At 34.4% G+C, this 23,630-nt stretch overlaps 1 long non-coding RNA gene across 1 annotated transcript in view; it reads left to right on the forward strand.

Annotated features, from left to right (window-relative positions):
• Positions 1-11,978: 11,978 nt before the first annotated feature.
• The window catches only part of LOC136042290 (uncharacterized), a 42,872-nt gene continuing 31,220 nt past the window's right edge, over positions 11,979-23,630 (forward strand). The window contains exon 1 of the long non-coding RNA XR_010621237.1: positions 11,979-12,663. This is a non-coding gene — a long non-coding RNA (uncharacterized LOC136042290). The remainder of the gene's footprint in view (positions 12,664-23,630) is intronic.

A 23,630-nucleotide genomic window follows, 5' to 3' on the forward strand; every position in this document is an offset into this window, starting at 1 on the left:
TCTTACTTTAGTTAATTTATAAAAATATTTTTTGGGGGAGGGTGGAGGGGATTATTTTTTTGCAGGGAGCCTAGAATGGAAAAATTTTACATAGATGAAGAGAATTTTCTTGGTAGAAAAGCCGGGTAAGAATTAATATTGTAGAATTACTAAGTAGAATTACTGTAGAATTACTACTGTAGTAAGGAGCGACCCGGCTCAATAGTAAACGAAACTCTAAAAAAAGGAATTTTGATGCTAATACATCAAAAGAATCAGATTTTTATGTTGATTTTAAATATATAAATTTCATCAAATTTAGTCATTGTCATCAAAAGTTACAAGTCTGAGGAATTTTGCCTTATTTTGGAAAATAGGAGGAAACACCCCCTATATAGAATCTTAACGAAAATCACACCATCACATTCAACGTATCAGAGAACCCTATAGCAAAAATTTCAAGCTCCTATCTACAAAAATGTGGAATTTCGCCTTTTTTGCCAGAATACAGATCACGGGTGCGTGTTTATTTGTTTTTTTTTCCTCAGGGGTCATCGTATCGACCAAGTGGTCCTAGAAGGTAGCAAGAGGGCTCATTCTAATGGAATTGAAAAGTTCTAGTTCCCTTTTTAAGTGACCAAAAAAATGGAGGGCCCCTAGGCCCACTCCCACGCTCATTTTTCCCAAGGTCAATGGATCAAAATTTTGGGATACCCATTTTGTTCCGCATAGTCGAAAACCATAATAACTATGTGTTTTGGGATAACTTTCTCCCCCACAGTCCCTGGAAGAGGGGCTGCAAGTTATAAGCTTTGACCAGTGTCTACATACAGTAATGGCTATTGGGAAGTGTACAGACGTTTTCAGAGGGATTTTTTTGGTATAGGTGGGGGGGGGGGTTGAGGGAAGGGGGCTATGTGGTAGGATCTTTCCTTGGAGGAATGTGTCTTGGGGGAAGAGAAATTCAATGAAAAGGGCGCAGAATTTTCTAGTATTACTATAAAAAAAACAATGAAAAAATAAACGTGAAAAAGTTTTTTCAATTGAAAGTAAGGAGTAGCATCAAAACTTAAAACAAACAGAGATTATTAAGCATATGAGGGGTTCTTCTCCTCTTATATACCTCACTCTTTATTCTAAAGTATTTTTAGTAATTTCAACTATTTATTCTATGGCCTTTCTGATTCAGGGGTCATTCTTAAAGAATTGGGACAAAACTAAAGATTTAGCGTAAAGAGCGAGGTATTAACGAGGGGACAAATCCCCTCATATACATAATAAAAATATAAGAATATAGAAGTTTGTTACGTAAATTAATTTTTAAGTTACTTATATTTTTTTACTAATAAAAACGTTCGCTAAAAATTTAAAGTTCTAGTTGCCTTTTTAAGTGACCAAAAAATTGGAGGGCAACTAGGCCTCCCTCCCCACCCCTTATTTCTCTAAATCCTCTGATCGAAACTAAGAGAAAGCCATTTTGCCAAAAAAAGAATTAATATGCAAATTTCATTCTAATAATTTATGTGCGGAGAGCCAAAATCAAACATGCATTAATTCAAAAACGTTCAAAAATTAAATAAAAAAAACTAGTTTTTTTAACTGAGAGTAAGGAGTGACATTAAAAATTAAAACGAACAGATATTACTCCGTTTATGAAAGGGGCTGTTCCCTTCTCAACGCCCCGCTCTTTACGGTAAAGTTTTTTACTGTTTAATAAGGTAAAATTGAGAGAAAGAGTCAAATTTTAGCGTTCTTCAAATGGGTTTTTATATCAATCCAGTTGTCCTAGAATACCATGTTTTTGAGGATTACTTAACCCCCAACAGTTTACTGGGAGAAGGCATCGCCAGTTGGGACCTTAAGGGTCTAGTGACATCATACTAACTTAAATTGCTCAATAGACAAATTTTTCAGTGGGAGGGAGATTTTCTAGAGGGAGGTTAGACAGGAGGATTTTTACATGGAGGAATTTCCTCATGGGAAAAGAGAATGTTGTCTGGTTGGAAAGCCGGATAAATAGTAGGCCCACTATTTACCACTTTCCTACATATAGTGTTTGTTATTTGGAAATATATGACTGATTTTCAAGGAGAGAATTTCTAAGAAGGGAGGGGGAGAATACTTGGAGAAATTACTTCCAAAAGGATAAGGAGATTCTTAAGAGCATTCAAAAATAATCAGAAATAAAATTAAAGTTATATGGAAGCAAAGAGAATTTTGTAGAGGTAACTACCAAGAAGAGATTTTAGCGAGGACAGAATGGTATGTGGATAATTCTACTCAGGACCAGAACATAACTTGTACTATACTAAAAAACAAGAAGCAAAAATACAAATGAAAGTGGATTTTAAGCTTAATATGCACATAGTAATATTTATTGCTTAAAATCTTAATTTTTTTTGTATTAAAGTCATTGAGGGAAAGCATTATGAAAGTAGCAAAAATGAAAGTAGAATAAAACACAAATAGAAGTATATTTTAAGTGTAATGAAATTATTCTGTGCATGAAAGGGGCTGTTTCCTTCTCAACGCCCCGCTCTCTCCGCTAAAGTTTGACTCTTTCTCTCAATTCTACTTTATTGAACAGTAAAAACTTTAGCGTAAAGAGCGGGGCGTTGAAAAGGGAACTGCCCCTTTCATACACGGAATAATTTCTGTTCGTTTTAAGTTTTAATGTCGCTCCTTACTTTCAGTTAAAAAAACTAGTTTTTTGTTTAATTTCCGAACGTTTTTGAATTAATGCATGTTTGATTTTGGCTCTCCGCACGTTAATTATTAAAATGAAATTTGCATATTAATTCTTTTTTTGTCTAAATGGCTTTCTCTTTGTTTTGATCAGACGATTTTGAGAAAAACGGGGTGGGAGAGGAGGCCTTGTTGCCCTTCAATTTTTCGGTTACTTAAAAAGGTAACTAGAACTTTTAATTTTTAACGAATGTTTTTATTAGTAAAAATATACGTAACTTAAGAATTAACTGACGTAACAAACTTCTATATTCTTATATTTTTATTATGTATATAAGGGGGTTGATCCCCTCGTTAATACCACGCTCTTTACACTAAAGCTTAAATTTTGTCCCAATTTTTTAAGAATGGCCCTTGAATCAGAAAGGCCATAGAATAAATAGTTGAAATTACTAAAAATACCTTAGCATAAAGAGAAGGGTATCTAAGAGGAGGAGAACCCCTCATATGCGTAATAATCTCTGTTCGTTTTAAATTTTAATGCGGCTCCTTACTTTCAGTTAAAGCAAACTTTTTCATGTTTATTTTTTCATTGTTTTTTTTTATAATAATGCTAGAAAATCCTGCACCCCCTTCATTGAATTTCTCTTCCCCCATGACATATTCCTCAAAGTAAAAATTTTACCAGATAGCCCCCTCCCCTCAACCCCCCCCCCCAAACCAAAAAATCCCCCGAAAACGTCTGCACAATTCCCAACAACCATTACTTTCTGGAGTAAATCATCCCCAAAGACATAGTTAGTATAATTTTTGACTATGCTGAACAAAATGGCTATCATGGCTCAAAATTTTGATCCGTTGACTTTGGGAAACAATGAGCGTAGGAGGGGGCCTAGGTGCCCTCAAATTTATTGGTCACTTAAAAAGGGCACTGGAACTTTTCATTTCCGTTGGAATGAGTCCTCTTGCGACATTCTAGGACTACTTGGTCGATACGATGACCCCTAGAAAAAAAAAACACGCACCCGTGATCGGTCTTCTGGCAAGAAATATGAAATTCCACATTTTGATAGATAGGAGCTTGAAACTTTTGCAGTAGGGTTCTCTGATACGTTGAATGCGATAATGTGATTTTCGTTAAGATTCTATGACTTTTAGAGGGTGTTTTCCCCCTATTTTCCAAAATAAGGCAAATTTTCTCAGGTTCGTAACCTTTGATGACAAAGACTAAATTTGATGAAATTTATATATATTTAAAATCAGCATAAAAATAAAATCCTTTTGATGTACCTTTTAGTATCAAAATTTTGTTCTTTAAAGTTTCGTTGACTATTCAGCTGGGTTGTTCTTTGCGACAGTTCGTTACTACAAACTGTTTGATTTTGTTTTTTCGCTTTTTTCCCCAAGGGTGATCGTATCGACCCAGTGGTCTTAGAATGTCGTAAGAAGGCTCATTATAACGGAAATTAAAAGTTCTAGTCCACTTTTGAAGCGACCAAAATATTGGAGAGCATCTAGGCCCTAGGCCCTCTGTAGGGGGACTCAATTCCCCACAGTCCCCAGGGGAGGGGCTGCAAGTTACAAACTTTGACCAGTGTTTACACATTTTAATGGTTATTAGGAAGTGCAGAGACGTTTTCAGGGGGACTTTTTTTTGTGTGTGTGGGAGGGGGTCGATGGGAAGAGGTTACACGGGAGGATTTTTCCTTGGAGGAATTTATCATGAGTGAAGACAGTTTCCATGACAGAGGCGCAGGATTTTCTAGCATTGTAAAACAAAAAAATGAGAATATAAAAAAAAAAAAAAATTTCAACTGGAAGTATGGATGAGCATTAAAACTTAAAACGAAGAGAAATTATTATGTATATAAGGGGGATCGTCTCCTCCACAATACCTTGCTCTTTACGCAAAAGTGTTTTTAGTAATTTCAGCTATTTATTCAGCGGCCTTTGTGATTCATGGGTTATTCTTACAGAATTGGGACTAAATTCAAGCTTGTGTGCAGAGAGAAAGGTACTAGCGAGGGGGGAGAGCCCCCTGATATACGTAATAAAATTATAAAAATATTAAATTTCGCTACGTATTCGTAGTTCCTATTTCAAGCTCCTATCTGCAAAAATGTGGAATTTTGTATTTTTTTTTTCCAAAAGACCGATCACGGATGCGTGTTTATTTCTTAATTTTTTTTTTCTCAGGGGTAATCTTTTCGACCCAGTGGTCCAACAATGTCGTGAGAGGGCTCATTCTAAAAGAGATTAAACGTTCTAGTGCCCTTTTTACAAAACTGAAAACATTGGAGAGGGGCTTAGGCCCCCTCCAACACTCATTTTGTTTCCCAAAGTCACCGGATCAAAAATCTGAGATATCTTTCTAGATGAGTGTTGGAGGGGGCCTAAGCCCCCTCCAACACTCATTTTGTTTCCCAAAGTCACCGGATCAAAAATCTGAGATGTCTTTCTATGCGACCTAATCCCCCAGAGTCCCAGGGGGAGGGGCTGCAAGTTACAACCGTAAAAACAATAGCTTACAGATAGAAGGTGTGGGAAGGGGAAGTCTAAATCAGAGATAAAATGTTTTGTTCATTTGAAATGTTGCTCCTTACACTGAACTCTGCGTGTTTTTGGTTGATTTTATTATTTTTTTATTTTTTTACTTAATATTTTACAAGAAGTTGTTTTACTCTATAGCTTGAAAAAGATAATATTAAGATTAAAACTTTATTTAAAAGTGCTAATCTCTTTCTCTCCCTTTTAGACCTTACTCTCTACCTCTCTGCCTCTTTTCCTTTTGTCTTTTCTTTGTCTCTTTGCCATTTCTATATTTTCTATACTTTTGAATAACCTTATCTATGCGTCTTTCAATACCTTTTTGTTAGGAAAAAATACAATATTTGGTCGTACGTGGATATAAAATGATATATAGAGTTTTTAACTATTCGTTCTACAGCTTAGATGCCAGTTTTATATAATCTATATTTTTGAATATTAAAGCCAGTTCATATAAATAATATGTTTTCTCTATTAGTTTTCACTCTAAAGGTTCTAAAACATGATTTAAAAGAATCTTTTGATCTATTTTTCGGGTATCTTTTCTACTTTTTCAAAATAATATCGTAAAATCTATCAGGATTAAAAAAAAAATGAGTAGAAATTACTCCTGCCCAAGCATACTCAGAATGACTTTTCGCTACAAAAATCATCTTCCATCCATCCCGATTATCCCACTTTAGAACTCCTGTATCACACCATTAGCTGAATAAGAATATTTTCTATATGCTGAATTCCCTAAAACACTCTTAGAACAACTCCAGAAGATCAGAATAGGGCAAACAGGATGAGCTGTACCTCTATACATGACTCTCTCTCTACCCTCTAAATGAAATGTTTGTTGTATCGTCAAGTACTTTTTTAAGACTAAATGAATTCTCCTCCCTCAAATGAGTTCTCTCACATTCTTCCCCCTTTATCCAATCTTGGCAGACCCTAAGGTAAAGAGATCGATCAAATTATCTAAAGAAGCAATTCCAAGAACCGAAAAGTTGAGGAAGAGCTGCATCCGGCGTTGCACTTTTATCTGGAACGATTTTTGACTCTTTGCCACAATTCTGCTTTTTAAAACAATTAAAAGCTTTAGCGTAAAGAGCGAAGGATTGCGGAGGGGACAACCCATTTCATATACGGAATAATTTCTGTTCGTTTTAAGTTTTAATGTCGCTCCTTACTTTCAGTTAAAAAAAACTAGTTTTTTTTTATTTCTAAACTATAGAACCACTAATTAAAAACTCTAGATATCACTTTTATATCCATGTACGACAAAACACTGTTTTTTTAACTAAGGACAAAAAAGTTTTTTCATAATTAACGAAAAATTTTTCTGTCTTAAATAAAGTCCAATTCTTGTACCAATGACTTTTCAGAAAAAAACTTTTGTTTTGTATGTTTCTTTAATTTTTGTAAAAAACTGTTTTTGTATCTTACTTTTGAAAAAAACTCATTCACTTTTTTCTGACTTAAGACAAATCTGTAAGAAGAAAATATAGAAGAAATTTTTTTTAATCTTGAAGAAATAAATCTTGAAGAAAGCGAAATCCTAACGAAAAATATTATGCATTGGTCATAGTTTCTAAGGAATGTTTGGGATTTATATTTGTTGATCTCTAGATCCTTACAAATTTGTCTTGATGTTGATGGTTTGGTTTAGATTTCTGGGGTTGACCCTGATTTTGTGAATTCGTGTAGATGTCTACGCATTGCTTATGATCTGTAAGAAATCGTTTGGATTTTTATGTTTTGGTTATGATTTCTAGGGTTTTTTTCTGGATTTCTACATTTTGATAACTTGATTTCTGGGGGATGGTGGTCTTGTTTTCTATCATTTTGGTCTGGATATCTATGCATTGTATTTTGATTTTTATGATTTGGTCAGGATTTATAATATCGACCACTTGATTTCTTCAGTTTGGTCTTGATTTTTAGAGGTTTACCTTGGTTTCTTCAGTTTAGTCTTGATTTTATGGATTCGTCTCGATTTGTAAGGGTTGGTCATGATATGTATGTAATGGTTGTGATTTCTTAGGATTGTTACTGATTTCATGTGTCGAGTTCTTGGATTTTACGAGTTAGTCTGTATTTTCTTGCATTGGTTCTAATTTCTATAGGGTTGCTCTAGATAAAAAAAGGTAAAGAATACGGCATTAGACTTTACAGTCCGTACCGGCGGTGCTGATATCTGTTTCTTGGTCCTTCAGCCAGGATGCGCAATGGGGGGCTGGGGGACATCCATCCTGTGCACCTCTAGATACCTGCATATTGACCTCTGGATTTCTTTTCAATGATCTTGAAATTTAGAGGTTGGCCCTAATTTCTTCAGATTGGTCCTAATTTTTATGAAATGGTCAGGGTTTCTGTGTATTGGTCTTTATTTCTAAGGATCGGTCATAATTTCTACGTGATGGTCTTGATTTCTATGGTTCGGTCCTAATTTCCACACATTTGTCTTGGTATCTACAGTTTGGTATTAATTTCAAGAGTTTGGTCTTGACTTCTATACATTGAAATTGATTTTTAAGGATTGTACTGGATTCTTACATATTGATCTGTTGATGTTTGTGAGTTTGTCTGGACTTCTATGAGCTACTCATGATTTTGATGGGCTCGCGCTCTATTATTACAAATTATTTACTTGATTTCTTCGGTTTGGTCTTGATTTGTAGACGTTGGCCATGATTTATTAGTTTGATTTTTTTGGTCCTGATTTTTATGAATTCGTCTAGATTTGTATGGCTTGGTCATGATTTGGTTGTAATATCTTGATTTTTAGTGGTTACCATTTATTTATTCTGATTGGTCTTGATCCCAGAGGTTCACCTTGATTTTAGAATTTTATATTTACAGTTTTTTCTGGGTTTCTACGCATTGATTATGATTTCTATGGTTCAGTTTTGATTTGTATATATTGGTGTTAATTTCTGAGGATTTTTCTGGATTTTCACATGTTCTGGATTATCATATATCTCTTGAATACTTCGGATTCCTATTGATGTCTAGGGTATGAATTCATTTTTATGAATTCATGTTGATTTTTATGTATTGGTTATGATTTCTATGTATTGGTCTTGATTTTATTGGTTGTCTCGATTTCTGCAGTTTCGTCAAGATTAATATAAGTTTGCCTGGCTTTTTACGGCTTGGTTTTGATGTCTATGGTTTGGCTTGGGTTTCTTTATATTATGAATATAATCAAAAGGCGTATTGAAGAAACTTTTTAGATTATGCCGTAAGTCAGCCATTTTGTGTCAAAGGCTGGAAATTGCCATTGAGTATAAAAATTTAACAAAGAAATAGCAAGTTTCAACTGTTCCAATAAAACCATCTTCATTTTAGTTTATAAATATATTTCTTAGAGAAAAAAGGTTGAAAAACAAGTAGGTGTACTAATGTGAGCCGGAAAGGTGTCATTGGGGCTGGTAAATTGTGCCATGCTAGCTTCAATATTTGAAAAGAAACGCTACTGGGAATTTTTTCATTAAGTTGAAACGACCGATTTTAGTATAAACAAAAATATTTGCCGGAAAATGCTCGGAAATATCATATGTGTGACATTGCCTGCTAGAGGGTTTCGTTTGTACGCCATTGATTGTCACAGTCTTGGAATCGCCATAAAACATAACAATCTAACACAGAAATGGAAAGTATCCGCCAGTCAAATAAAACAATGGTTATTTCTTATTTTATATGTTACTCTGCTCTCTGTATCTTTATTCATTATTTCTGACTAGCCTTAGGTTGAAAAATTAATTACTTTTTTTATCCTTTGTTAATAAAAACAATATTTTGTCATACGTGATTTTGAAAATGATATCTTGAGTTTTTCACTAGTTGTTCTATAATTTAGAAGCCTGTTTTTAAGCAATATGTATTTTTGGATATGAAAGTGACATATATATATATATATATATATATATATATATATATATTTATGTATATATAGTGGAAAATTTAAGCCACTTTTAGATATTTTTGGGACTTTTAATGAAAATACCTCGTTTCTTTGACTGAGCGTTAGATTTCACTCATCCTCTGTCAATTCCTTTGTCTCATTAACTTCAAGCTCTAGAAAATGTTATCCCAAGCAATTCATGTCACCATTGAAATATGTGGCTAGCCCGTAAATTCAAACTGAAATCGTGGAAAAAACAAAACATGAAAAATGCTTAGAAAGGATAAAATATAAGCAAAAGGAACCATGAATTAAAGAACGGCGGGGATATGACAAAACAATTCCAGAGGGTGAGGGGGCTTGTTATTAGCGGTAAATTTAAACCAAATTAAGATATTTTTGAGGACTTTTAATGAAATTCCGCCCATTTAATTGAGCCATGACTATACTTTCCCTTTGACAAGCACACACATTGACAAGCGCAATAATATTTTATCTTCAAATTTCACGTAATCTTCTTAGAGGTAAATTTAAGTCACAATAAGATATCTTTGATGACATTTAATGAAAATACCTTGTTTCTTTGATAATTTGAAAATTTCAGAAAATTCCAATAGATTTCTCATAATGTATAAAACTATGAAACTAGGAAAATAGCTTCTTTTTTATAGATATACAACTGTACAGTGCTGTACAGCTCTGCAAAACAAGAGGCACCAGCACAAACTGTATCCGTAAATGGTGCTATTATCGCACCGTCTTCTTCGCTCAAATATTTAGGTCTTCTGTACTGCCGAGATAAGAAAACTACAAGAACTCTTTGCCTTGATACCATTGTGTCTAACCTGCGAGTGAGCTATGCTAAACTAGCCCCGCTGAAGTATTCTTACAATCGGCAAATTTTGGCGAGGATGTACAGAGCAGCGGCATTACCACATGTCCTTTACTTTTCCCCGCTTTAGGAATGGTTCACAGAAACAAAAAGACTAAAAGTTAGGTCCGCGTTTTGTAGATATTTGAAGTTCAGGGGACCACTGTCCCCTGAGTGTTTGTTTCAAGATATATGGTTGTCTTATTTGCACTTTAACTCTGAGGCCTCAGTTATATTCTCTTTTTAATCTTATATATTATTTGGTAATTGTTCTCTTTTTTTGTTCCTTATATTGTATTTCTTTTTTTTCAATTAAACGCTCAATTAAACAGGCAGATTTTCATTAAAAGTCCTCAAAAATATCTTAATTTGGTTTAAATTTACCGTCAATAACAAGCCCCCTCACCCTCTAATTGAGCCATGACTATACTTTCCCTTTGACAAGCACACACGTTGACAAGCGCAATAATATTTTATCTTCAAATTTCACGTAATCTTCTTAGAGGTAAATTTAAGTCACAATAAGATATCTTTGATGATATTTAATGAAAATACCTTGTTTCTTTGATAAGTGTTTAATTTCACTCCTCCTTTGTCACAAAATTTCTTTCAATACCTTCAAGCTTAACATTTATTTCTAGAAAATGTTGGTCCAAACAATTCACGCCACTCTAGCACACTAATACTGACCTTTGAGTACCCTTTGACCCCCCCCCCCCTATTATCATTCAATGACATTTTCCAGATATGTTCTTGTTTACAACCTTGCATTACACCCAATGTCTCATATTTTTGCGAGCCAACCCTCCGTGATATACCATTACCATTCTCGCCACCATTTGTCATGCTAGGACTCACCATCTGGCACTTTTTGGCCTCTCCTTATAAATCTTGAGACATTTTTCAGTTGTTTTAGTGTTAAAAATCGTACATTAAATCCAAGCAAGCAGCCCTCAATGTAATAAACCGTGTCAATTCAAGTCATTGTGCTACTCTTTGACTGGTCCTCTGGGAACCTCTGGTCAGATACAAATATTGTCAAAAACAAAGGCAAGGAGAGAGAGACAAACACGAACAGAAGAAAAACACAAACAAACTCTAGCAAAAACACAAATGCACACACACAAGCACACACACACACACGCTTAAAAACACACCCACGCATTACCGGAAGGTCAGACACACAGGCACAAACGTAATCAGACCTCGCTGTTAAAACAGTTTTTAAACACCAGTGATAGAAGGTCAGTGAGTCAAAGGCTTTTTACGAAAGGCTTTATCTAGACTTTATTCTACATATTGCGATCATTCGGTTCATCAGTTCATCAGTTCATTCAATGCTCTCCTCGAGTTAACATCTCAGTATCGGAGAGCGCGCATTTTGACTTATTTTATGCCAATCTTGTGAACACCTGTGAATAGTTATTATGACCAGGAAAAAGAGACGTAATGATATGGAATCCACACGATTACCTGTGCAAGATTCAACAGCCGAAGGGACAATACGTGATTCGATTGATGCACTGACCAGTACGGTCCATCAGATTTTAGAAACAGTTAAAGCAACGCGGGAGGAGATACAAGGTTTGAGATCTGAATTATCTGAAATCCGTTCAGACATTAGTGGTCTAACTTCCAAAGTGAATGATATTGAAATTAAAACTGCTACCCACTCGGATACAATTACAAAGATTCAGGCAGAATTAAAAGATATAAGAATGAAAGAAAACCATGGATTATGCCCTCTCACTGATAAGGTCCTCATATTAGAGAATTTGGAAAAGAAAGATAACATTATTGCTTGGAATTTAAAGGCTGCCTCAGTGCCGGAGGCCTCGACGAAAATGGAACACTTGCTGGTAAATTTCTTACAACTAAAAATTAATTTTGAAGTTAAAGAAGTACATGACAAATTTTTGAAAATACGACTCATGAACTCGGATGACAAATTCTCCGTACTTCAGGCGAATAAACAATTACGTGACCAGCCGTGGAAAAAAGACCTTGATAAAGCGACAAAAGTTAATTACAATGGAGTTTTCTTCAGTGATGATGTTAGTAAAACTTGCAGGGAGATTCGCGCTACGCTGAATCAAAAAAAGAAAGAAATGAAGGATAAAGGTTTTATTGCATGGATCCCACCCACGGTACCACCCACATTATGCTACATAGACCAAGACGGAGTGAAACAAAAAAAGAAGTGGTATAACGTCCCACCAGTCGAATAAATTGAGTTATTTTTTTTATTTTTTTTCTCATTATTAGTGATTTTTTAGGATTTGTTCATAACAGTTATTATATAAATGCGCAAATATGTGTTGGTGTGCCCACATTGTTGCCAAAATATGCGTGTTCTCTGTTGAATGAAAAAGAATGAACATACCTCCACCGAAACACAATGTATTTCTCCGACGTATGCGGTTGTTATATGTGATTAGCTTAGTTTTCGTTTTTGAGTGGTCTTTTGTTAAATTATTGATTAACTGGAGTGAGGCTTTTTTGTAGATTTAGGTTATTGAGTTTACATAATTTACCTGATCTTGCAAGCAGAACTAAACTGTTAGAGGAAAATCCTTTTGATATACTGGAATGCTTGAAAGTTGTGAAGGATGATGAAGCAGTAATTTTGGAAGATAGCCCGAAAAACAAATATTCATTTATGGATGATTCTATCCCCACATGCAGTAATGTACGTTTTTCTAGCTTTAACTGCAGAGGTTTACTTAATAGCATTGAGTTCATAAATGACATAATTAATAAAAATAAAATTGAAGCTTTAGCGGTAAACGAAACTTTCTTAAATGATAGAAATATTAATGATGTAAAGTTTTTTGATTATGATTTTGTTCACGAGAGTAGAAAACACCATCAGCATGGTGGATTAGGATTTATCCTAAGAAAATAGTTGAAATCGAAAATAAGACGAGACTTAATGATTTGGAATGTAGGAAGGATTTTTGAAACGTGTATTCTGGAATGTGAAGTTAATAAAAAATCAACAATCATGATATCTTTATATCGCCCACCTTCCGGAAGTATAGATCAATTTTTGATGCAATTTGAAATTCTATTAAATAAAATATCACAGATGAATAAGCAAATATTTATTTTTGGTGATTTCAACCTAGACCTAATGAAAATTCAAGCAAAGCAAAATGATTCGAAGATAAGATAATTTTTAGAACTATTGCTTTGTCAAGGACTGCTCCCATCATGTTTGATTCCAACTCGAATAGAGAATATTGGAGCACCATTAATTGATAATATTTTTTCCAATAGTATTTGTTTTTCAACTTTTGTCATATTAAACGATATTTCAGATCACGGTGTGATAATTTCTGAATTTAATTTGGCCAGATAAAAAAAATAAACGTAGTGAAAAAAACAGGTCGTAAAATAAATGATGAATGAATAGCGCGTTTAATTATTAAGCCAGAAGATATAGATTGGAAGGAAGTAGTCAGTACTGAGGATGCAAACAAGGCATTGGAAATGTTTTATAAATCATTTAATGATGTTTATAATGATATATGTCCGAAAGTTAAAAGGAAAACACCCAAGTCAATGCCACAAAAACTATGGATATCCCCGAGACTGTTAAAATCTATTAATGAAAAAAATAGACTATACAAAATTAAATGCAACTATCCGTCTGATGAATACATCTAGAAATTCAAACTGTACAAAAACACTCTGACTAGAACTTTGAGAGAAAGTGAAAGAAATTATTATGAGAAGGAAATATCTTCAGCTGCGTCCCAACAGAAAATATGGGAAATATTGCGTGATAAATTAAATAAAAATAAACGAAGAGCAATACCGACTTTTCTTAATAATGGAAATGACGCTGATGAATCAACTGAAAAAAAGGATATCGCATAATTATTTGCTAAGAATTTCAGTAAAATTAGTGTAGAATTGGTTAGAGATCTTTTGGATATGCCATCAGATTAAACACAATTTATGCCCCAAAACGAAGATAAATCATTTTATATGCTACAAGTATCATTTGATGAATGCCAAAAAGCTATTAGTGATTTAAAGAGAGGAAATTCGGCTTCAGTAGATGATATATCGACAAATCTCTTAAAGAAAATATCAGGAGTAATATATGAACCTCTTGCAGAGGTTATAAATAAGAGCATAAAAAATGGTGTCTTCCCTGATCTTCTGAAAAAGGCTAAAATAATCCCTATATTTAAAAAAGGGGAGGCTCAAGATCCCAATAATTATCGTCCTATTGCACTCCTTTCCCTACTGGCTAAAGTTTTTGAAAAAATAATGAAATATAGACTTACATCATTTCTGGAAAAGATAAATTTTTTTTCGAAGTTCCAGTTTGGTTTTTTAAAAGAAAGATCGACAGAAGATGCTGTCGCCGCAACACATCTTTTCATTAATGATGCTTTAGATGATGATTGCTTAGCGGCTACATTGTTTTTTTATATTAAGAAAGCTTTCGACACTTTAAATCACGAAATTCTATTTAAAAAACTTGAAAATACGGGAATAAGAGGAGTACCTTTACAATTAATCAAATCATATCTGCACAATCGAAGGTTTGTGGTAGATATTGATGGTAAATATTCGTCTGAGACATCGAATAATAATATTGGTGTACCGCAAGGTTCAATTTTAGGACCTCTATTATTTTTAATAGATATAAATGATCTCCCTAATTCTACTACTGAAAATGCATTAACAATTATGTTTGTGGATGATACTGCAGCAAGTTTAACAGCACCAACATTAGATGCACTGAAAGAAAAATTGATTGAAGTTGCAAAATCCAACACAAATTGGTTCCAAATTAACAAACTTGTCCCTAATTTTGTTAAAACAGAATTTATTATTTATAGAAGATCAAATCAAAAGTTGAAAAATATTTCTCTGAATGAAATTACCATTGATACTTTTCATGAAATCAAAAGAGTATACACAGCAAAATATTTAGGTAACGTTTTTGACCCTACCATGAATTTTAAAACACATATTTCGTTGTTGAGACTAAAATTATCAAGATATATAGGTTTGCTCCAACGACTAAAATTTTTATTCTCATATAAGGTTCTAAGAATCCTATATTTTTGCCTAATTGATGCACAAATCCAATATTGCTCAGCTATATTTTTGCTGACTTTTAAATCACATATTAAACCACTACAAACCCTGCAAAACAAAGCTATTCGAATTCTAGATAAGTTTTTACAACACCCGAGGAGTACATATATCCATTCTTAAACACGTACCTCTTACCTGTTTCTAGACATAATGACTCTTACACAGAAATCTCATCTCCTATTATCTAGTTGGTTTTTTAAGATTCAACATGTCCATAATTTCTTTTTTGACCAGAATTTACTGTCCAAATATCAAAATTCACTGATAACTAGATCTGTTAACCCATACAAACTACCTCTGGTGAAAAATGAAAGATCCCGTTTCAACCTCCGGTATATGATCCCACCAATAGCCAACAAATATTCATTAAATAAATTTGTTGAGTTACCAAAAGGATCTTTCAAGAGACGATTAAAAAGTTATATAATGGAATCTGCTTGCAAGAACGGTTGGTAAAAATTTGTTATTCTTTATTTTTCATTTTATTTTGTTCTCATTCCACTTACTCCATCTTAAATACTCTCATTAAAGATACTCTTTTTTTATTTATTGATAAAATAGTGGTTCATTTTTTGTTTGTTCTGTATCAATGAGGATTGTTAAATTTTGTTTATATGTCTTGCCCAGTAGTCGAGCTTGTCTCTCCATTTGGGCAAGTTGAAGATTTTGATGAATATGAATGTTTGAATAAATGAATCTGAATCTAATCTATATTGTTTCTTACCGGTTTGCACCCGTTTTTAATAATCAAGATTTGCAAGGTATAAGAGTTCTGTATTTTCGTTATTGTAAATATTTATTGTATTTGCCGTGTTCCTATAGAAATCAAAAGATTATCAGAAAGTTTTGTGCCACTGATATTATTTTTGTTTATAAAAAACTCTATGCTAGATTAGGTTCTGAGGCCTGTCAACACTTGGGTCCTTACTGCCCTTTGATTAGACTGTATTAATTGTATTGTTTGTGTTATTTTGTTTTTCTTTCCTTAATGTTTTTACTCCGCTTAAATTGTCAAAACAAGCTGGTAACAAATAAATTATTATTATTATTATTATATGTGTGAAAAAGACTATTAGGTAAGAAATGAGTTAAGAGCAACTCCCAATATTATCATGCAGCATTCTCTAAGCCATTACTCAATAAGCAGGTGTACTTCAAATTAAAACAAATGTCAGTAGTCGATTTTCTAGCCTGAATGTCAGATATCGGAAAATTATGGAAACATAAATTTCATTTGACTAGCAGACTCTATAATTTTCTGCCTATTTAGTTTAAATCGGAAATATGATATAATCTCTGTTTTTTTGGGTTTTATTTATTTAACATGGTGATTTGTGGTAGCTTCAGGTCTGGAAGATTGTTTGACTTGTTTCTGTTCATTTTTGTTTTAATTAAACTCTTTGCATTTTTTTCAAATATATATTGTGGAAAAAGTATTTATTATCATTTTTGTTCGTTCTTTTTATTAACATAGTGAAAAAAGTAAAATAATGCTTTATTTATTTGTGTTTGTCAAACACTGATCAGTCGCGATCAGTATATAAGGAGCAGTATGCCTTAATAGTAGCTGAAACTCAGAAAAACACATTAACCAGAAATTCTCAGTCTTGATAACAATTTATACACCACAAATTTGAACCTCTGTTCCTCTTCAAAGAAAATAAAATTTACCCAGTTTAATTTTTCGTATCAACCATCGATATATATATATATATATATATATATATATATATATATATATATATATATATATATATATATATATATATATATATATATATATATATATATATATATATATATATATATATATATATGTATATATATATGTGTGTGTGTGTGTGTGTGTTTGTGTATGTGGGTAAGTGTGTTTTTGTCCTTCTGTGCATGTTTGTTTCTCTCTCAGTGCCTGTGTCTTCCTTTGCGTGTCTTACTGACCAAAGGAGGCCAGAGGACCATTCATATTGTGAAATAGTGACGTGAATGGATATGGTTTATCACATTGAGGGTAGCTTGCTTGAATTAAATCTAGAATTATTAACAGGAAAATGCCTGAATTATGTCTTAGAATTGATGAGAGGATGCCGAAAAGTGCTAGATGGTCAGTGATAATTTGACAGGTTGGCGGGAATTGAGGTGGTGTATCAAGAAAGGCTGGCCTTTGAAAACATGAGACAATTGGTTTATTGTATGATTTTTAACGAGAAAATATACAATTCAGACTCACAAGCACAGACACAATCAGACAAACAGACATGGGGAAGAGATAAAACTCAAAGAGGGAATGACATAAGTTCATACATACAAACAAACATATACACATATATAAACACACAAACAGACGCCCGAACAAAACCACACAAAGTCAAATTACTGTGCACAACTAAGACTGCTCCTTTGGAACCCTTCGGTCAGATACAAGGACACAGACAGGCACACAGGCATTGAGCGAGAGACAAACAAGCGCACAAGGAAAAAACACACACCCATATATACACAAAAGCACAAACAAAGACAACCACACAAAGTCAGACAAACAGGCACACAGACAGTCAGGCAAACAGGTATAGGGGAGAGACAAAACACAGATGGAAAGACAAAAACACACACAAACATGCTCAAACATAATTAGCATTCACAAACACACTCACACAAACATACGCAGACAACCTCAAAAATTCAAAAACAGAGTCAAACACAAAGGCACGGGGGGAGAGACAAAAACACACAAATAGAAAAAGACACAAACACAAATACACACCCAGAGATACACAAAAACAAACTCACAACCAAACATACAAACTGGCAAACTCACAGCTAGACACACAGGCATAGGTGAGAAACAAAAACACACAGAGGGACATACCAAAACAAAAACACTCACACAAACACTCACACAGGCATGAAGGAGAGACAAAAAGCACAGAGGGAATAATCAGAGACGAAAACTCACCACCTCACAAACTCAAACACACTGCCACAAATACACACTCACTTACAAAGGCATGGAGAAAGACAAAACACACAGAGGAAAAACACACAAAAGAACACACGCACATACACAGCCAAACAAAGTCAGACACACAAGAACACACACAGTGAAACATAGAGACACCAGGGGAGAGACAAAAAGACACACTACTACAAAAAATCAGACAGACTGCACTACACGCAAACCTAGTCAAACACATAGGCAAGGACAGAGAGAGACAAAAAAACATATGGAAAAACACATAAACACATACACTCAAAGAAATACACAAACAAAACCACACAAACTAAATCTCATAGGCTTACACTCAGTCTGTAAAACAGGCATGAGGGGAAAGACAAAAACACACAGAGTGAAAACTCTCTCTCATATACACACAAACACATACAAACGCTAACAAACAACTACATAAAATCAAACACACTGGCATACAAGAAAACACAGTCAAACACAGACTGTTTGAGAGAAAGAGAGAGACAAAACACGTACAAGGGAAACCGCACCTATAAGCACACACAAAAAAACAGATATACACACACATAAACCACACAAAGTAAAACTAACAGGCACAAACACAGTCAGAAAAACAGACACGAAGGGAAAAACAAAAAATACACAGAGAGGAAACTCACACTTACACACAGATACACACACAAATGAAAAACTATATGAAGTCAGACACACTGGCACACACGCAACCACAGTCAAACAAATAGGCAGAGAGAGAGAGAGAGACAAAAACACACACAAGAGAAAACACACACATAAAAAATACACAATCAGAGACACACAGATACGCAAACAAACACAATAAAACTCAGACACACACAAAGTCAGACAAGCAAGTACGAGGGGAGAAGCCAAAACACATAGAAGAAAACACACAAACAAACACACACAAAAACAAACGCAAATTTACATAAAAACTCACATACACAGACACAACCATAAAAAGAAAGACATACTGTTATACAAACATAGTCAGAGACACAGGCATGGAGGGGGGGACACAAAAGAATAGAGAGGGAAAACTAACGCACACAAAATTGGATGCAAAGGAACATACACAGTCAGACACAAAAGCACGGAGAGTAAGATAAAAAAAAGGCAGAGGAAAACAATACACACAACCATATACACATCCAGACAAAGTCATATACAAGCCAAATGCAGAGTCAGAAGAACAAACACGGAGAAAGAAACAAAAACACACAGATGGAGAAACAAACACACACACAACTACACAAAATGAGATACACAGGCACGCAGAAATAGACAAAAGCCCAAAGAGGAAAAAACATGCACACACATGCACACAGAATCGCACAAAGTTAGACACTTTGAATACAAAAAGTTAGACAAATAGGCATGGTGAAAGAATGAGAGAGAAACAAAACCAAACGGGGAAAAACGCAAAAATAAACACAACATGTGCGGAGAGAGAAACAAAAAAACACAGACGGAAACACAACCACAAAGTCAGGCACATAGGCACACACAGTCAGATACACGGGCACGGTGAGAGAGATAAAAATAAACACAGAGGAAAAACCTGCAAACACACAGATAAACACAAACACAAACACACACACAAACAGACACACACATACATACACACACACACACACATACATACACACACAAACACACACACACACACAAACACATAAACACACACACAAACACACACACACAAACACAGCCACACAAACATATACACAAACACGCATATACACATACAAACACAAACAAACACACACATACACATTGACAACAACAAAAGTCAGACACACAGATACAAACAAAGTCAGACACAAGGGCAGAGAGAGAAAAACAAAAACACAAGAGGAAAAAGAATGAAACACTCACAAACAGAAACACACACACACGTACAAAACCACACAAAGTCAAACACACAGGCACAGACACGTTAAAACACAAAGATATGGAGGGAGAGATAAAAACACACAAAGGGGAAAAGACACACAAGCAAACACAAACCCAAACATACACAAACAATCACACACACAAAGTCAAACCCACAGGCAGACACAGGCAGGCACACAGGCATGAAGGGACACAAAAACAAAGAAATAGAAAACACACACATGCAAAAACACAACTAAACAAATTCAAACACTCAGGCACATACACAAACTCAGACACAAAGGCATGTAGAAAGACAAAACACAAAGGAGGAAAAGACACACAAACACGTAAACTCACAGCCACCCAAATTAAGACGGAGAAGCACACACATAGTCAAACACACCGGCAAGAGGAGCGAGAGACAAAACAAAAAGAGGGAAACTCCCACACTCAAACACACACACACACATATATACAAAACCAAACAAAGTCAGACACAATGGCATACACATAAACACAGTCAAACGCATAGGTGCAGAGAGAAACAATAAAAAAAATGGAACACACAAAAACAACACACCTACACACACACGCAAGAACACGGACACACACACACACACACACTCACAGACACACACAAACACACACACACACAAACACAACCAGGCAAAGTAAAACAAACAGTTGGTTTACACAATCAGAAAAACAGGCATGAATGGAGAGACAAAAACAAAATGAGGTAAGCACACACACAAACATAAGAAAAACACATAAATTCAGACGCACTGACATACACACAAACAAAATCAAACACAGAGCCACAGAGATAGGGACAAAAGACAGAAATAAAAATATACACGCACAAACACTCACACGAACACAACCACTGAAAGTAGAAAACAAAGGCACACACACACAGTAAGACAAACTGGCATGAAGGGAGAGACAAAAACTCAGAGGGAAAACTCACAAACACACACAAAAACAAACACACACACAGCCATACAAAGTAAAACACACAGACACACACACAGTCAGACCAACAGGCACAAGGGGAGAGAAGACATCACACAGACGAAAAATTCACACACACCGACCCACATATACAGCCTTAGTCAAACACTTGAACTAGAGAGGCAAAAAACACACACAAAAACACAACCATATAAAGTCACAAACACAGGCACACACACAGTCAGACACAAAAGCACGGGGAAAGAGACAAAAACACGCAGAAGGAAAATAACACGAAGTCAGACATATAGGCACGGAGATATAGACAAAAACACGAAGGAAAAGACACGCAGGCACAAACAACCACCCAAAGTCACACATACAAACACTCAAACACAACGTTAGACAAACAGGCACGGAGAGGAAGACACAACCGCACAAAGGAAAAAACACGTACAGACACACAACCACAAAAAGTCAGTCAAAAAGGTTCACGCTTACAGTTAAACCCAAAGGAACAAGGGTAGGGACACAAACACAAAGAGGAAAAAAACACACATACAACCAATCAAAGTCTAACACACAGGCACATACAATCAGGCGCAGAGGCATTGAGAGACAAAAAAACAAAACAAAAACACATTTTGTTTTGTTGTATATATTTTTTTGTTGGCAATTTGTTCTATATATTTCGAAAAAGTCTCCTTCGATTGGAAATTAAAAGGGTTAGTTCCCTTTTTAATAGTCGAAAGTTACCGGAGGGCAATTAACCCTCTTCTTATTCTCACCATTTTCCCTGACTCATCTAATCAAAATTTTGAGTTAGCCATTTTCTTCAACGTAAATGAAAGGCCAAGAAATTATGTCTTTAATGATGACAAACCCCTTACAGCCCTCAGAACAAGGGTCTTAGGTTATACCATGGGGATATATGAGGTATATATAGAAAGTGCGATCGCGTAAAATTCAATAAGGACTCATTGAATTGGTAAACAGTAGTTCTAATCCCCTTTTTAAAATTCAGAGCGGTTGGAGGGTGGAATACCCCCTCCCTTCTCCTCATCTTGAATTTTCCCGAGTTCATCTGATAACAGGTTTGAGATGATTTTTTTGTTATCGTAAAAACTTCAAAGAGAGGTCATTTGATTGTAAGTTCAAAGCTCTAGTGCCTTAATAAATAGCTGAAAGTGATTCAAGGGTAACAAACCTCTCCTCCCACGCCCAAAATTTCCCCAAGCACATCCAATAAACATTTCTAGATAGCCAGTTTGTTCAAGGTAATTGAAAGGTCTGAAAATATGTATTTTAAGTTGACTACAACCCCCTCTCCTCCCCATTTTGTTTTGATGTTTCAAAGCATGAATCGAATATTTATCGAAGCTGATCAATTGCTGATGTGATTTTTTATTAGATCAAGTACCTGCTAGTCCATATAACATTTAAAACATCATACTTTCAGAAATATAAGCAATCATGGAAGTCATTAATAATATATAAGGTCTTATTGATAATATATATTGATAATATATAAGGAAGTCATTGATATTATATGTTAAAATATAAAATATCTTCGGTTTGGCAATTTGTTTAATAGAATTAGCAACTAATAAATATTGAAACGTTTAAGCGAAATTAAAATGGAAAATAAATATTATGGAACTATTAGGAAAGAAGATTTTGACATTGAAATGGAATGCACAATCACAGAAATAAAATCTGTTACAACTAAATACGAAACAAAAATCATTATCATTATTGATTTTAAAGGTGAAATGGCTGATCTATTTGCACCTAAGTGTTTTGATGCTAAAGCAGTCTAAGTGTTTTGACGCTAAATAAATTAAATAAATTAGATAAAGATACGAATCTAAAGGTTATTGGAAGAAAAAATAAAGATAGTATACATTATTTAGATATTGACATCGAACTATCCACTAAATATTAAATCATATTAAACTGTTACATTTTATCAGCAGTATAAGAAGATTAGAATATATAGAAACATATTTTTTTTAAATTAAATATAAAATTCCTATTCCACAAGGCCTGTTTTGATCTTGAAGCTCAGGATGCGAAACTGGATATTTTTATTTAGAATTGTTTAAATTCCTTTGAAAATGCGGTAAATTGATAGGGTGACCTCTATGACGTTTAGTACCCGTTTTTACATTGTGAAAAGGTATAAAAATGAAACCAAATTTGATTTCCAAAGACTTGCTTTCATTTTGAATTTAGGGATAGAAAATGTTGAAAATATGCAAAATTTGATGTCAGAATGATGCAAAATGGACTTAAAATGATGTAAATTAAATGGATGAGTTAGATAGAGCAGAAACCCTATTTACTATATTACTGCAAATCCAATGAGCCCCCTCCGAAGTTTATACGATCACCCTTTCTATATTTACTCTATATGGCCCAGGGCATAACTTACAACCCTTGTCCTAAGGGCTTTGGGGTGTTTTTTTCGTCATCGTCAAATATATAATTTCAAGACTTTTCATTTACATTGAAAAAACTGGCTATCTAAAAATTATGGTTGGATGCGTTTGGGGAAATGGTGGGTTTGGGAGGAGATGTTATTTGCTCTCTAATTACTTTTGACTATTTAAAAGGGCGCTAGCCCTTTGAACGTCCAATCGAATGAGCTCTTTTTGAAGTTTCTAAGATAACAAAATTTCCGTCTCATAATTAGCCATATAAAATAATGCAATAGAAAA

This window comes from Artemia franciscana, unplaced genomic scaffold, assembly GCF_032884065.1.
Source record: "Artemia franciscana unplaced genomic scaffold, ASM3288406v1 Scaffold_1017, whole genome shotgun sequence".
Lineage (NCBI taxonomy): Eukaryota > Metazoa > Arthropoda > Branchiopoda > Anostraca > Artemiidae > Artemia > Artemia franciscana.